The sequence below is a fragment of the Bombyx mori genome, chromosome 6 (genome assembly GCF_030269925.1).
Source record: "Bombyx mori chromosome 6, ASM3026992v2".
Lineage (NCBI taxonomy): Eukaryota > Metazoa > Arthropoda > Insecta > Lepidoptera > Bombycidae > Bombyx > Bombyx mori.
The window spans coordinates 15,065,509-15,081,941 of record NC_085112.1 but is presented as its reverse complement, the minus strand read 5'-3'; positions in this window follow the sequence as shown (position 1 = coordinate 15,081,941).

Below are 16,433 nucleotides of genomic sequence, written 5' to 3'. Positions count from 1 at the left end.
CCCACTCGATCCGGCGTTAAGCCATCTCTCTCGCTACATTGAGCTCGGATACCTATAGTGTATACTCCGTAGTGTATACAGTGTTGTTTACTACAGAACACATAACCTGTGTTTTACTTAAAAACAAATTATTTTTTCGTAATATGTTATTTTATCATTATGACATAATATTTAGTTCCTATCACAATCTGTTCTTTTCTGCATATTACTTTTACAAAATAATGTCGATGTTTCACATCTGCCCAGCGTCCCGTGACGGCTCACTTTTTTTTTTACTGGGTACAAAATTTTTGCTTCACGTTTAGAATTATTTATAGATATAAATGAAACGGAATCTTTTAATGGAGCGTAGCACCAGTTGCAAGACGTCTCGTTTTCTTAGATTTGCACACATATCAAGGACTCAGTGAAAAATATTTCTTTTTTAATATTGCTTAAACAGATGAACGAGTTCACGATCCACCTGGTATTAAGTGGTTACCGAAGCCCATAGAAATGAACGATATTAATGCCGTCATCCACCTTGAGACATCAGTTTTAAGGTCACAGTTTTACAGTACAACGGCTGCGCTACCCTTCAAGCTTCAACGCATTACTGCTCCGCGGCAGAAATAGGCAGAGTTGTGGTATCTACCCGTGCGAGTTCACAAGAAGCCTTATAATGAGTATAAACTTATAATTGTTGCGGGTTTGATTAATATCATCATGGCAGCCATTCACGAACCTGTGCTAAGTACGTATTTCATTAGAATAATTGGTACCCGTCTGCGGGATTCGAGCACCGGTGCATCGCAAGATACGAATGCACCGGACGTCTTATCCTTTATACCACGACGACGACTTCAGCTATTTCGGTCCAATATCCTGACCAGGATAAACGTGGTAAAAAAGAGAATAATATATATTATTTCGACTTACGATTTTTATTTAAGGTTTTATAGTTTTTAAGCTTACGTGTATATTTATTAAAATGTTATAATACGATTAATTATAATTTTTAATAATTATAATTTTTCTTTATGAGATAGTCCCGAGGGGTAATACCTTAATTATAGACGAAATTATTTAGTTCAAGAAATTAATGTTTAAAAGTTTTTTCCAGAAATTGGCGTCTTAGCTAATTTTGTATTTATCTTTTCTAATGTAGTCCCAGCCCTAGAAGAGTGCCGACACTCCCTAAGGGTTCCCTTAGTTCGTTCACCTGTTTTTTATTATTTCCATTTTGTGCTCGCGTTGGTTTAACTTCATTATTATTGGAAACTTTGTTAATATGTTAACGAAATTTGCGTGAAGCAAGTAATGTTTGTTTGTGGTGATTTTTTGTTTTTTTTTTTTTTGTTTTAGTTAGCAGAAATTAATTGTAGACGGGCAGACAAGTTCATAGCCTGGTTTTAATTTCTCATAGACACCAAAACGTGAATCTTACCGCTCACCTTGAGATATTAGCTCTAACTGTATTGTGTATTGTAATAACAGCTGTCTTGCTCTTGTGAGTTTACTGGTGGTAGGACCTCTTGTGAGTCCGCACGGGTAGGTACCACCGCCCTGCCTATTTCTGCCGTGAAGCAGTAATACGTTTCGGTTTGAAGGGTGGGACAGCCGTTGTAACTATACTGAGACCTTAGAACTTATATCTCAAAGTGGGTGTTGCATTTACGTTGTAGACGTCCATGGGCCCTAGTAACCACTTAAGACTAGGTGGGCTGTGAGCTCCACTCATCTAACCAACATAAAAAGAAAAAAAAGGTATACATACTTCATGTATTAATAAAACTTACACGACGCTATAGTTCAAAATATACTTATATACGAGAATGGTACTTTTTTTCTGGAAAAAACGTTATACCCTTTCTCGTTTTTGTCAGTCTGAAAACGTGTATGCAAAATTTTATGAAGATCGTTGACCGTAGAAAATTTAACAAAAAAATCTCGTTCAAACATTTATAATAGATATTTGTAATAGATTTTATAATAGATGTTTGTTTATAGAAGATTGCACAAAGTGGGAATGAGTTGCTCGATCCGGGCATTACAATATTGTAATAATTGTCTATACTAATATTATAAAGAGGAAAGATTTGTTTGTTTGTTTGTTTCGAATAGGCTCCGAAACTACTGGACCGATTTGAAAAATTCTTTTTCCATTAGAAGCCGACATTGTCCCTGATGAACATAGGCTACTTTTTTTTTAATTTTTTTAATTATTTTTTTTTGGTTTAATGTATGTTTTAATGTTTCCGAAGCGAAGCGAGGGCGGGTCGCTAGTTATGTTATAATAATACTCATGTAAAAATGAATATTTAAAAAAAATCTAATATTAAAAAAAAAAAGACATGCCCGCTGAGTTTCTTGCCAATTCTTCTCAGGACGGAGGCTATTTCTTGTGAATTGGCGGTAGTTCTTTTGACGTTCAACAAGTTTGTACTTTCATTTATGTTGAATAAAATTTTTTTGTTTTTTTTTTTGATTTTGTACCTCTAAAGTTGCCCTTTTACAAAACTGGACGTTCTAATAGTAATTTTTGTATAGATGGCAATACATTCTAAATTCGAATTAAATTTACTTTAACAAAAATATGGAATCTTCAATCACGATTTATATTCAGTAATTATTTTTCATTGATTAGTGTTTTGTTTTAAATAAGCAATTGTATCTTTATCATCAATACGGATACGATAACAATACGAGTAATTATGGAACACGAGTTCCGCACAAGCGGCTCAAAATATTAATAACGTTTGCGGAATAAACGCACGACTTTTTATTGGTTTGAACGTTTCTGAAATGGAACTTTTGATTAAAAAATGAGCTTTTTTTTCTATAATTTTTTTTTTTCTCACTCCACGTTAACTGGGCCCGTGATAATTTCGTAAAGAACTTGTGTTACAGGTACCAGATAACGGAAATAAATGTAAGATTTTTATTATACACATACATATATTTAATATACATCCATAACCCTGGAAAAGACATTTATATTTATCATACAAATAACTCCTTGGCGGGATTCGAACCCGCGACCCCCTTGTGTAGTGACCATGTCACTTACCACTACACCAGACGGCCGTTAATAATGTATTATCTATATTATACCGCAACCTGCTATATTTTTATATTTTCTAGAATTTCTGTAAATTAAACGGTTATTCGGAAGAGATCGTTTTTAGCGATAAGACCGCCTATTGTACAAATGTATCTGCTTTATCTGAGTGTTTTTTGAATGTAAATTGGGTTTTTAGTGTGCAATAAACTGTATTCTCTCTCTCCCTCTCTCCTTTGGTCACCCGTAAACTAAAGTCAACAATGACAAATTAAAGACAATAGTGGAAGCTGGTTCAATATCCCGCTGAATTAACAGCAGCTTTCAACGTTGCGTTCAAAACAATTTTGATTCATTTGCGTTAAATAAGCAAGGTATTTTTTTCCTACCTATTCGCTGGTAGCCTAAGAGTCTATTCCAGCTACGCCCGAATAGGTAGGTGAGCTTACGGGCTCAACCTGAGAGAATTTGCTAACACTAGCCCTAGCAAGAGCAGTGCTTCGCAGAGTCTATCACCGGATCGAAATCGCGACCCACTGAGAAGATCCGGCGAGAAACACAGTGGGCTATGTCTATGGGTTAATTCACTCGTTGAGCCCTTCGTCGCAAGCGATGGGTTCGACGAAGACGGTGACCGGTGATTGTGGTACCTAAAAGCACCGGTAATAGATCGGGAGGATCCGAAATGACGTGTTTTGGGCGACGTCGAATATTCTACGGGATCGGGTATGTAATTTCCAGCGGCCACGACAAGAGGGTTTTCATGTCGTGCCGCCTTCTCAAAGTGGTGCAATGATGCCGACTGTAGATACTTATGATCATTGTTTGGTGGTCTACTGCCGGTATAATTAATAGCAGCTTCTTACCGAATGGCACCAGCATTTCTACAAATGTGTACTGTAGGAAACTGAACACAATGAAACTGACTGTATAAACGGAGACCTTAGAGCTCATAACTCAAGGTAGGTGGCGGCATTTACGTTGTAGATGTCCATGGGCTCCGGTGACCACTTTACATCAGGTGGGCCATAAGCTCGTCTATAAATCTAAGCAATAAAAAAAAGCTCGAGAATCTCCGGTCAGCCTTAGTTAATCGTTGGTCCTCACTACTCTTACCCGACAACGGTTTACGGCTCAACAGACGGTCTCTAAGCTAGAAGAGCTAATGTTGGAAGTCTGCATCATCCACCGCACTCACCAGATCTAGCGCTGGTAGTTGATATTTTTCCAAAGTTTGGCCAACTTCTTGGAAGGGAAAAAAATCATTACCCGAGTGGCGGTACCAAATGCCTTTTAAGAGTTTGTTGGCTTTTGTACACTTGATTTCTTCAAGAAGGGCATTGAAATATTACCACTGCGCTAGCAGAAATGCATCGACACCATGGGTGCATAATTTGATTGGTAGATCGAATTCAAGACTTATTTATTTACGAAACCAACAGTACAAAACATACATGTAATATATAAAACAATAGCCAAACAAGTTTCCACTATTAAAATCACCTATAAGTAGAAAGTGAAAAAAGAAAAAAAACCTTTTTATTATAAATGTTTTCACTTACTATATGGATGCAACGCACCTATCTATCAAACAGTAATTCATTTATATATATATATATATAAGCTTGTAAGCTTGAGGGTAGACATTATCTTGTTGAACACCAAGTAAAACGATGTCACTTTTTGATTCCTGATTTAATCAACAATATGTTATCGTAACAATTCACTTTAACACTTGTCCAACTTTAACCAGTACGTACAACAGTCACTGAATCACACAACGTAACAAGAATATAGTAAGTGCACCAGGCAAGCGCAGTCCAACGAATGTTCATTTCAAGGCACGTTCCGCCTTTTTATACTAGCCGGCGCAGCTGGCTTATGAGTCACTTCTGTTGCAGCTGTTGTTTACGAGTGGAACGACACGGCCGGCGCGCCTGGCTTGTGTGAGTCACTCCTATTGCACGTGCTATATAACATAAATATCGTTAACGCCGTCACGGCCATACTGACGTGCGCTCGTCCTCGTGCGCGCATTCTTATGGTATGTCTGTGAACAACAAACGTGTTCGTTCATCCTGACATTAACGGATGCAACTTAAAACGTGGTCTATGATATTAACAATCTAGTACGGTTCGGTTCGCATAATTCTTCAGAAAATCCTATACTGGCTATAAATAACCTTCAGACTGCTTACATACCTGGGCCAGTTCATTTAAAACTCTTCAGGTATGTAAGTATGTCCCTTTAACTTTAACTTAGACCGGAATTGTTATCCCTTCAGTTTTTCGAACTGGACCGGATAATGCTAGACCGAATCGCAATCCCTGTAGCTAATTGTTGTGGCTAATCTGGATGAAAATCCCTATAGCCAAGCCATTGGACCGGACAGACCCTTCAATGACTTCACACTTTTTTTTTTTTTCCTCTTTTTTTTTGCTAGTCCGGATTAACATCTCTCTAGCCACATACAATACTCTTTTTTTTTTTTTTCTTTTTTTTTTTTTTTTTTAATTTGCGTGTACGGTAGCGTTTGTTAAAACATTTCTTAAACCAGAACATTTATACGGAATTTCTTCAGAAATAGTGCGAGACCGACCATCGTTTTCTACATTTCCAACACCTGCACCTGAGGTGCCTGAGCTTACAGACATTGTATCACTACCCACAGACTATGTTTGCTGTATCGCTATTTGCGGACAAAAATGTCGCTTCTATTGTCAGTGATAGAGTCGTCATCATTAAGATCAGTTTCATGAACAAGATTAATTAACCCATCTGTGTACGCCGTCACGTCATCGTCACTATAATTTTCAGAAATTTCTAGTAGGCCTGACGGGCCTCGAGGTATTTCACGTAAGTTTTCATGGGGAAATTTGTACACTCTATTAGAACTATTTACATGTCTCAATTTATACCTATCGTTTTCCAAAACTGCAGTAATGTTGAAGGGACCTTTACATTTTCGGTCAACTTACGAAAACAAAATCCCCAGCGGAAAAGAGTTTGCCTTTAGCTTTGCCTCGACTAAACCAAGCTTCTGTTTGTGCCCTTTTTTTATGTTTTCGCCGGTCTTCGACCGTGCTAAATCAAGATCTAATCTAGAGGGATTATCACTCTGTTGAAACTTTAGATATTTCAAGTGAACTACCCTGAACGGCAAACGTCTATTCTATTGGAGTAAACCCTGTTACTCGACAACATGCACTATTAAGGGCGAGTTGAATATTCCCTAAGTGCTCTTGCCATCATGATTGGTCTAAGTTACTTTCAGATCAAAGAGTGACTTGTTCATGAAACCGCTTACCATTGAATAAATTACTATGACTTTGTTTTATAAGACTACATTCTGACCCTGAATGGAACATAAAGGGGAAGCCAAAACCACTTATCTGTAACACACTGAAGCTCTGGAACACACGTTGACGTCTCTGGTTGGACCTGCCACAGCACCCGGAGCAGTGTCGTTTTTCTTCTTGTAGCGCATGGAACACCCAGAAGCTACATGGCTCGCATCACCGCACACGTAACAGCCGACTTGCAGGCGAGAGCCGGGCGCCCACGGATGAGGAGGTTGTTCAGGTTTTTCAGGCTCACAGTCTCCTACGAGGCGGCGCGCCCTAGCGCAAGTGCAGCCGGAGCGCGGGGGCTCCAATATCGGCAGTCCGTGCTGGAGGCGTGGTCTCGTCGTTTGGCGGACCCGTCAGCCGGCCTCCGTACCGTCGAGGCGATCTGCCCGGTTCTCGCGGACTGGGTGGGCCGCGACCGCGGAAGTCTCACCTCCGGCTACACGATGTTACTCCCACACTGAGGAAGCCAACCGCGAACACTTGTCAAGCACGCACAAGCACGCACTTCACCGGAAAAACCTGCATCCGCCAGCGGAACCCGAACACCGCCGCATCGCCAGACACGAACGCACCGGACGTCTTATCTTACAGGTCACGACGACTTCAGATGTGTCAATTTTTCTTCCCCACGGAAACTTACTTGCTTTCTTGTTTGCTTGCTTGCTGGAGCCCGAAGTCATCGAACGTGTAGTGTTATTGGTATTGAATCGAGTAGATTCTAAAATTTCAGCGACAATTCACAGTCTCATGTCCTGGTTTACTGTACTAGTGCCATGTAACTCTAGCAGTAGTCATTGGCTTAAAAACGATTCGTGTCGGAACTACCCACTCGTCATGACAGATCCATTATTGCGATCGAAGTTTCACTTGAGATTTGCACTTGTCTTAATTTCTTGCAATAGCTTGTTACGTGTTGTATTTCCGCTAGTAAATGCCATGTGATAAGTCGAGAGTCAACTGGGCAACATGAGCCAGAACGTAAGATGTGACGATTTCTTCGTGGCTCAGATCTTCCATCGAGGTAACAGAGACGTTATTACACGACTTACGTATGCTGCATTCACGCTCTTGTGGCGTACCACTACTAGTATTCTGATCTGCATCATGTTTTTTTTTGCTGTACTTCGAACATGTTCAAACACGTCACGCCAGTGAGAGTAGAGTCCTGATCCCACTTCTGATGTAAGCTTGAGGGTAGACATTATCTTGTTGAACACCAAGTAAAACGATGTCACTTTTTGATTCCTGATTTAATCAACAATATGTTATCGTAACAATTCACTTTAACACTTGTCCAACTTTAACCAGTACGTACAACAGTCACTGAATCACACAACGTAACAAGAATATAGTAAGTGCACCAGGCAAGCGCAGTCCAACGAATGTTCATTTCAAGGCACGTTCCGCCTTTTTATACTAGCCGGCGCAGCTGGCTTATGAGTCACTTCTGTTGCAGCTGTTGTTTACGAGTGGAACGACACGGCCGGCGCGCCTGGCTTGTGTGAGTCACTCCTATTGCACGTGCTATATAACATAAATATCGTTAACGCCGTCATATATATATGTCGTGGATAACGACTTTTAGTTGTCGTGGATAACGACTTTTAGTAATAAATATTAAGACGGTGGTTTTGATTATTATTTTAAATGATGAGATGTTGTTTTGATAAATATCACAAAATGAAGGGTAGACTACGTAACGCCACAGTATAAAATGGCGGTACGTGGACAGAGTCGTGGCATTCCGTGTCAGACAGTCATTCCGTCCGTCTCAGTCAGTCAGTCAGTCGGTCTGTCGTTATGTGCAACGAAACTGTCGGTTTATCCTGTCATTGTGAAAGTTGTGTGTGTTGAGTTTCAATAATTATTATTGAAAAGTTTTATTGACTAAACTGAGTTCAATCGAATACGAGCGATGACGGAACCTACCGCTCAGCCATCCCTGCCGCGTGCTGACATCAGAAGTGAGATCAGGACTCTACTCTCACTGGCGTGACGTGTTTGAACATGTTCGAAGTACAGCAAAAAAAAACATGATGCAGATCAGAATACTAGTAGTGGTACGCCACAAGAGCGTGAATGCAGCATACGTAAGTCGTGTAATAACGTCTCTGTTACCTCGATGGAAGATCTGACCACGAAGAAATCGTCACATCTTACGTTCTGGCTCATGTTGCCCAGTTTGACTGTCGACTTCATCACATGGCATTTACTAGCGGAAATACAACACGTAACAAGCTATTGCAAGAAATTAAGGCAAGTGCAAATCTCAATGACGAGTGGGTAGTTCCGACAAGAGTTATTTTAAGCGGCTGACTTCTGCTAGAGTTACATGGCACTAGTGTAGTAAACCAGGACATGAGACTGTGAATTGTCGCTGAAATTTTAGAATCTACTCGATTCAATACCAATAACACTACACGTTCGATGACTTCGGGCTCCAGCAAGCAAGCAAACAAGAAAGCAAGCAAGTTTCCGTGGAGAAGAAAAATTGACACATCTGAAGTCGTCGTGACCTGTAAGATAAGACGTCCGGTGCGTTCGTGTCTGGCGATGCGGCGGTGTTCGGGTCCCGCTGGCGGATGCAGGTTTTTCCGGTGAAGTGCGTGCTTGTGCGTGCTTGACAAGTGTTCGCGGTTGGCTTCCTCAGTGTGAGAGTAACATCGTGTAGGAGAGGTGGAACCCGTAAAATTGTAGTTTGCGTGGTGGCTGGTAAGATTTGTTGCGGTAAGAAGTTTGCATGGTAGTAAAATGTCTTGTGAGTCTGCACAGGTAGCCGGAGGTGAGACTTCCGCGGTCGCGGCCCACCCAGTCCGCGAGAACCGGGCAGATCGCCTCGACGGTACGGAGGCCGGCCGACGGGTCCGCCAAACGACGAGACCACGCCTCCAGCACGGACTGCCGAGATTGGAGCCCCCGCGTTCCGGCTGCACTTGCGCTAGGGCACGCCGCCTTGTAGGAGACTGTGAGGTATCCTTGAATAACTGACTGCGATCGCGCGCGGCCGGCGTCGCAGCGCGGCGACGTTCTCGTGGGTAAGGACGTGGCACCAGACGGGTGCTCCGTATAGTGCCATCGACCGCACGGGTACCATCACCCTGCCTATTTCTGCCGTGAAGCAGTGGTGTATTTCGGTTTGAAGGGTGGGACAGCGGTTATAACTATACTGAGACCTTAGAACTTCTATCTCAAGGTGTGTGGTGCGTTTACGCTGTGGATGTCTATGGGTTCTAGTAACCACTTAACACAAGGTGGGCTGTGAGCTCGTCCATACATTAAAACGAAGAGCGTAATCAAACGAAAAAGTATTGGATGGTGACCGTTACACATTGAAAGCTTTAAATTCAAAACGTACTTACAAATACCCACATGATAGGCTAAGAAAAATGCCAGCATGACACATACCAGTCGAGGTTGATGTAAATGATGATGATGAAGAGCAAGCTTAAATTGTGGTGAAAACTCGAGTAAGGATAGTCTATCGGCCGTATTGTGTTCGACCGTACCAGTAGCTATTACGTAGTCGTAGCCCGGTAGAAATCGGTGTCTCTTGAGGCAACTCAAGTAGTCCGTGGGTGCGCGGTGCGCGTTTGGCTCTGGCGGAGGTCGGGGTCTGTAAAGACCATCGTGTGTAGTCAGCGGGTGATGCACACGGGCGATCCACGCTGTGGATGCGCATCATGAGGGCAATTGCGATTGCTGGTCGGCTGGAGAGCCGTGGCGTTAGATATTTTTACTCGGAAGTTTTCTTTGATCTGAGTTCCTGTAAGCTATGCCTGATTGTACAGAGTAAATTTGAAGTTTGATGAACGACTGTGGTACGTGCTCTGGCTGCTGAATAGTGAACTTTGTATACCCTATTGTTTGATTTGGTTAAAATGGTATTAAAACAGTTTAAAGCTTTGATGACTTTAAATTTTCCGATAAGTCGTAAAGTGTAGTCAGGAGTGATCGAGTGGAACAAGTGTTCTCGTGGATGTTTTTGATTGTAGGTTAACCATCACACGAGGACGTGTACAATCAGGAAGGCCGTGTGGCATTCGACACGTGATTGCTGCAGCCAATACGAGATATGGGACGCAAACGCCGTCTGTCGGCGCTCGATGGGTCAACTATTCACCGGCCGAGCGGAGCGACGTGCCGGTAGCTGCGTAACATCGGGCAATTTTGGTAAATAAGAACAATCTGGTGAGTCGTATTATTTTTATTTGGATTCGGGTGCCGAATGCTCTCTTGTCAAGAAATCTATTAGTAGTAGCTTCATAACTCATCAATTTTATACGATGGTTCTCATAAAAGGTTTCTGTTGTTTTGACTCAAAACTGTACGGAACAAATCCTATGCGATGGTTTATTGCTTACCTATTGTATGTCATGTACTACCCGATAGTTGTTTTAATCGGTTCAGTGAGATTGAGCATTCAACGAAATAAGCACTAAATCTAGTGTGTCCTTATTCGAAGCCGACACTTGCGTTATTGATGACCAAACTCGCGATGAGCTCATGGAATTGTTCTTGACAAGAAGTGCTAGAAGCCGTACATCTTTTGAAGTGAAAACTTCTTTAGAATCGTTGTGATTTCAAACCGGATGCAACGAAAAAAAAAAAGACAGGTAAGAGACACAAATACAAAAATGTGTAGGATGAAGCCAGCAAAGAATGAGACAGAAATATACAACATACTATTTAATACAGCGCCATCTGTGAGATTTTTTAATACTAACGTGTGTATGAAAGCTCTTGTAGTGAATTTTAATTTAGGATTATACGGGAAATTAAAATATCAATTCACAGAGGGCGCTACCTTACAATTATTTACTAATGACAAAATTTTACATTTACTTAAGACGTTTAGGATAATTGTATTTTAATTTTGGAAGGTTTCACTTCTACCACGTGTGAATTGCACACATTTTGTTTTTTTTAAAATTGTTCTACCATAAGAATAACGGAGGCGAGCCCCTTAGAATTCTTAATAGTTCGCGTGCCATATCCCTAAAGGTTTTTACTTAAAATGAAAGTTAGTAAAATTTGATATTGAATTTTGTTGAAATGAAGATAGATGGCTTTAACTGGTAATAGAACCTATGATTACATAAGGTTGCCTCTAAGTAGTGCTACTGACGAGACTGATCAGTGAGGTGAGAGTATCTCCATCGATTGGTACAGCGGAGACCTGGGTCTCAATGGAGACTATTGTTGTGTTGGTCTAGTAATGACTTTGACTCTATATTGTGAAATGATGTGTATTGGTTTTATCATTTGTTTTAATGATAATGTGGGTGGCAATGTCACTAGCTGCGCCGGCAGCCAGGCCAGGAGCGTTCTATACGATTTTGTTGAAACTAGTGATGTAGAAAATGTAGGATCAAATGACCACGATACAACTGACTGATTAGAGTAAGGATTTTGTTGTCCTATTTTGTGTGATTAGTAAAGAACAGTATTCGGTGTCATTTATGACTGGTAATTGAACACATCGCTCGATTTAGGTGATGTGTACGTTTTATTGCCGGATGGAGGCATTGTGATGTGTTTTATGGTTGAAGTGGGTACTGGATGGAAGTTCCACTTGCGTGCCGGATGGAGGCATTAGTGTTTTGTGTTGAAGTTGGGTACCGAATGGAGGTCCCACTTATTTGCCGGATGGATGCAATAAGTAGTCAAGAGCTACTCGATGGAGGTGGCACTTGAATTTGGTTATCGTCACTCGATATAGGTGGCATGAGTTACTCTCACTAGATGGAAGTAATTGTAACGATAGTTTGTGGTTGATACAGAATACTGATGAAATACTGCTCAGATTGAGTTGTTTTGTAATAACTCGGGTTTCTAATGCTTATTGAGCATTAATGAAATTTTTCAGTTGTATAGTGTATCACTAATAATTGGGTAATTAAGTTGTCTACTCACACAGGTTAACATGGTCTGTTAAAGATCTTGTTGAGAGCTAACGTTATGGTTTGTAATGAAAGGAATCCCAATCCTCAATCGTGAATGTATCAGGATTGGCCGAGACGAAACCTGTTTGATATTGCAAAAGGTTGTTTTTCTTGCAGGAGCGTCACACAGGGACGTGTGACATGTCAGAATGGCCGTATCGTGGATAACGACTTTTAGTTGTCGTGGATAACGACTTTTAGTAATAAATATTAAGACGGTGGTTTTGATTATTATTTTAAATGATGAGATGTTGTTTTGATAAATATCACAAAATGAAGGGTAGACTACGTAACGCCACAGTATAAAATGGCGGTACGTGGACAGAGTCGTGGCATTCCGTGTCAGACAGTCATTCCGTCCGTCTCAGTCAGTCAGTCAGTCGGTCTGTCGTTATGTGCAACGAAACTGTCGGTTTATCCTGTCATTGTGAAAGTTGTGTGTGTTGAGTTTCAATAATTATTATTGAAAAGTTTTATTGACTAAACTGAGTTCAATCGAATACGAGCGATGACGGAACCTACCGCTCAGCCATCCCTGACGCGTGCTGACATATATATATAAATGAATTACTGTTCGTTGGTCTCGCTAAAACTGGAGATCGGCTGGAGCGATTTGGCTAATTTTGGTCTTGAATTATTTGTGAAAGTCCAGAGAAGGTTTAAAAGTGAATAAACATGAAAACGTTTGGAATTAAATAAAAAAAACAAAATTGTTTTTCCTTTGATGTATTATACATTACGAAGTCTGCCGGGTCTACTAGTCTTGGATAAAATTTGTTTTCCTTAGGGGCTCTATCGCTGCCACATCCAAAAAGCCTTCCAGTACCGCAACCATTCAACTTTAAGAGCACTTCGAGAATAATCACAACGCAAATTTCAGTTTAATACCTCTGGTTCTACGCGTCGCAACAGCAATTTGACTGAACTGGGAAGTTTCGAACTCTACGTCTCTACCCGCTAATGGGCTGGAACTATTTTTCGGAGAGTCATCTGTCATTAGTTAAATGCGACGCTATTGAAATTTGCGATCATCTATCATTACTAATCGTTAAATTGTATTTTACACGAATACTTTTTACTGGTGGTAGGACCTCTTCCGCACGGGTAGGTACCACCACCCTGCCTATTTCTGCCGTGAAGCAGTAATGCGTTTCGGCTTGAAGGGTGGGGCAGCCGTTGTAACTACACTTGAGATCTTAGAACTTATCTCAAGGTGGGTGGCGCATTTACGTTGTAGATATCTATGGGCTTCAGTAACCACTTAACACCAGGTGGGCTGTGACTTCGTCCACCGATCTAAGCAATAACAAAAAAAATATCTCACACATTAAATTATATCTTGCCAGAGATGTTTTTTTGCCACGTTGTTAAGTTCCTAGTCTTTTGGCGGTATTTTTTATAATGTCACATATTATATACATTCTAAGGCAACGATCGCAGATTAGGATTCACAGGTTGGTAGCCTTTGCCAATATCATAACTAGACGGCATTACCATATTGTATTTGAGGCAAATTGACCTTGAACCACAACGTCCCAAAGTTCTCTTACCCTAACCTCAATAATATTATGAGCGCCTCGTCAAATAACACTACTCAAGGACTTTACCTCGTAAATATAATTTGAGTAGCACAAACAAAACTGTATTTCTAAAGGCGTTTTCTGGTGATTAAATTTTGGTTGTTTTATTAAAACAATGCGGGGCGCATCTTGTTTTGACGTGTTCATTAATTAAGAATTTCGGGTCGTTGACTGCTCGAATGGAAAATTTAATGATCGGAGACTATTAATAATGATGAGCCACGTTAAACTGTTTATATCGCATTAATAGCATCCAGCTGTGACTGGCGTTAAGTATTTTATTTCGAACATTTTACAAATTTGTTGAGCATTAGTAGTAGAATCCTCTTCAGAAGTCCTCGTGGCCTAAAGGATAAGACGTCCGGTGCGACGTATGTAGCGATGCACCGGGGTTCGAATCCCGCAGGCGGGTACCAATTTTTCTAATGAAATACGTACTGAACAAATGTGCACGATTGACTTCCACGGTGAAGGAATAATAGCATCATGTAATAAAAGTCAAAACACGCAAAATTATAATTTGCATATTTACTGGTGGTAGGACCTCTTGTGAGTCCGCACCTACCCGTGTTAAGCACATTCCCAGACATTGCATACACATCATAACACGCAGGCCGCTACCCGTCTAAAGATATGCGATCAAAGTTTCTAGGTTGATTGATTCGTGATCCTTATTATCACCCTTAACCACTTTACACAACTGGTGAGTGAGCTCACTCATAATCATCTGTCCATCTAACGAAAACACGCTACAGTTTTCGATGAAAAATTTAATCAAATAATGAAGAAAAAAAAAACGTTATTCATAATATTGGGTTTTATTGGATATTTTTTTTCTAATATCCGTTCCATTCAGAAATTCATGATACATCTATTGGGAGTGCGTATCCCTAGAAATGGTAGTTAAGGGTTTCTTGCATACAAAACTTCGATGAATAGTCACGTCCGCGATTCTGAATAAAAAAATAGTGAGTAGACTGTCCCAATTACATGACGATTGGCGATGCTATGTGAAAAAATAGTTTACGCAAAGGTTTTCATGTGATGTTTTTATTTTATTTCGGAGACTGTTTTTGCTTTTTGAGTTATAAAGATTATCGGGGAATTTAGGGGCACAGAAAAAGGTAAGATAGACTCTATAGATGGTAAGAAGACCCTTAAGATAGTAATTTTTTTTGGTCTAGTTAATCTATAATAGCTCTAATACTGTGCGGTTAAAATTGCTCGGTAGACTGAAGGTCCGAATGTTATTTTTCGGAACTTGTATTTAGGCAAACTTATCTTGAAAATGTCGTCACTAAGATTCAGTCTTCTATGTCCTCTCTGGCCTGTTTATTGATTTTGACTAAATGCTTAAAAAACCGTCTTTTACGCAATCGACAGTATGAAAAAGGTTACTAAGATCCTTCGTCTTGTTGTTCGAGTGGTCATGACCCTACTAAGTACGCCACTGAAGAGATCATAAAAAAAAATTATTGTAATAATTATAATATTTGTTTCGTATTTTTTTAGGTTTTGTAAAAAACTCAATTTGCAATAAAAAGCCTTTAATTCTCTTTTTTTTTGTACTAGACCTTAGGCCTGACCTCGATTTCCAATCGGAGACAATATCTTTGTGTAAAATATTGAGTATTTGTGGCCTGAATGTTCTTATGTTTGTCGTTATATTATATATTATATATAACGACAAAATTTTGATTTGATTTGATTATATGTCGGAGACTTTCATTAGTTTGGTAGCTAAACGAAATGCAGCACGATTCCCGAGAGATGGCAGCACGATTGCGGTATCGTCGGAACTCGGCTAACTTCGTGCTACGACAGAGCCTAGCCGATGGAGGCGCAGAGACGCCTTTACACACTTACCAACCAGCTTTCTTGAAGAGCGGTGCCTTCGTCCTAAGAACTCTCATTCGTTTTCGTTTGCTAACGTCAAGGGAAGGTTTTTTTTTATTGCTTAGATGGGTGGACGAGCTCACAGCCCACCTGATGTTAAGTGGTTACTGGAGCCCATAGACATCCACAATGTAAATGCACCACCCACCTTGAGATACAAGTTCTAAGGTCTCAAGTATAGTAACGACGGCTGCCCCACCCTTCAAACCGAAACGCATTACTGCTTCACGGCAGAAATAGGCAGGGTGGTGGTACCCACCCGCGCGGACTCACAAGAGGTCCTACCACCAGTAATTACGCAAATTATAATTTTGCGGGTTTCATTTTTATTACACGATGTTATTCCTTCACCGTGGAAGTCAATCGTGAACATTTGTTGAGTACGTATTTCATTTGAAAAATTGGTACCCGCCTGCGGGATTCGAACACCGGTGCATCGCTCAACACGAATGCACCGGACGTCTTATCCGTTAGGCCACGATGACTACTAGATTTCTAAATTGTTCTAAGACAACAAACGTGATTGGTGTACCTACTCAATATTTTTCTTAGCTTGATCACCTTATTACGGCCCTACAATGTCTGATGATGGTGTTAATAATTGTGGATTCTCCGACATATATA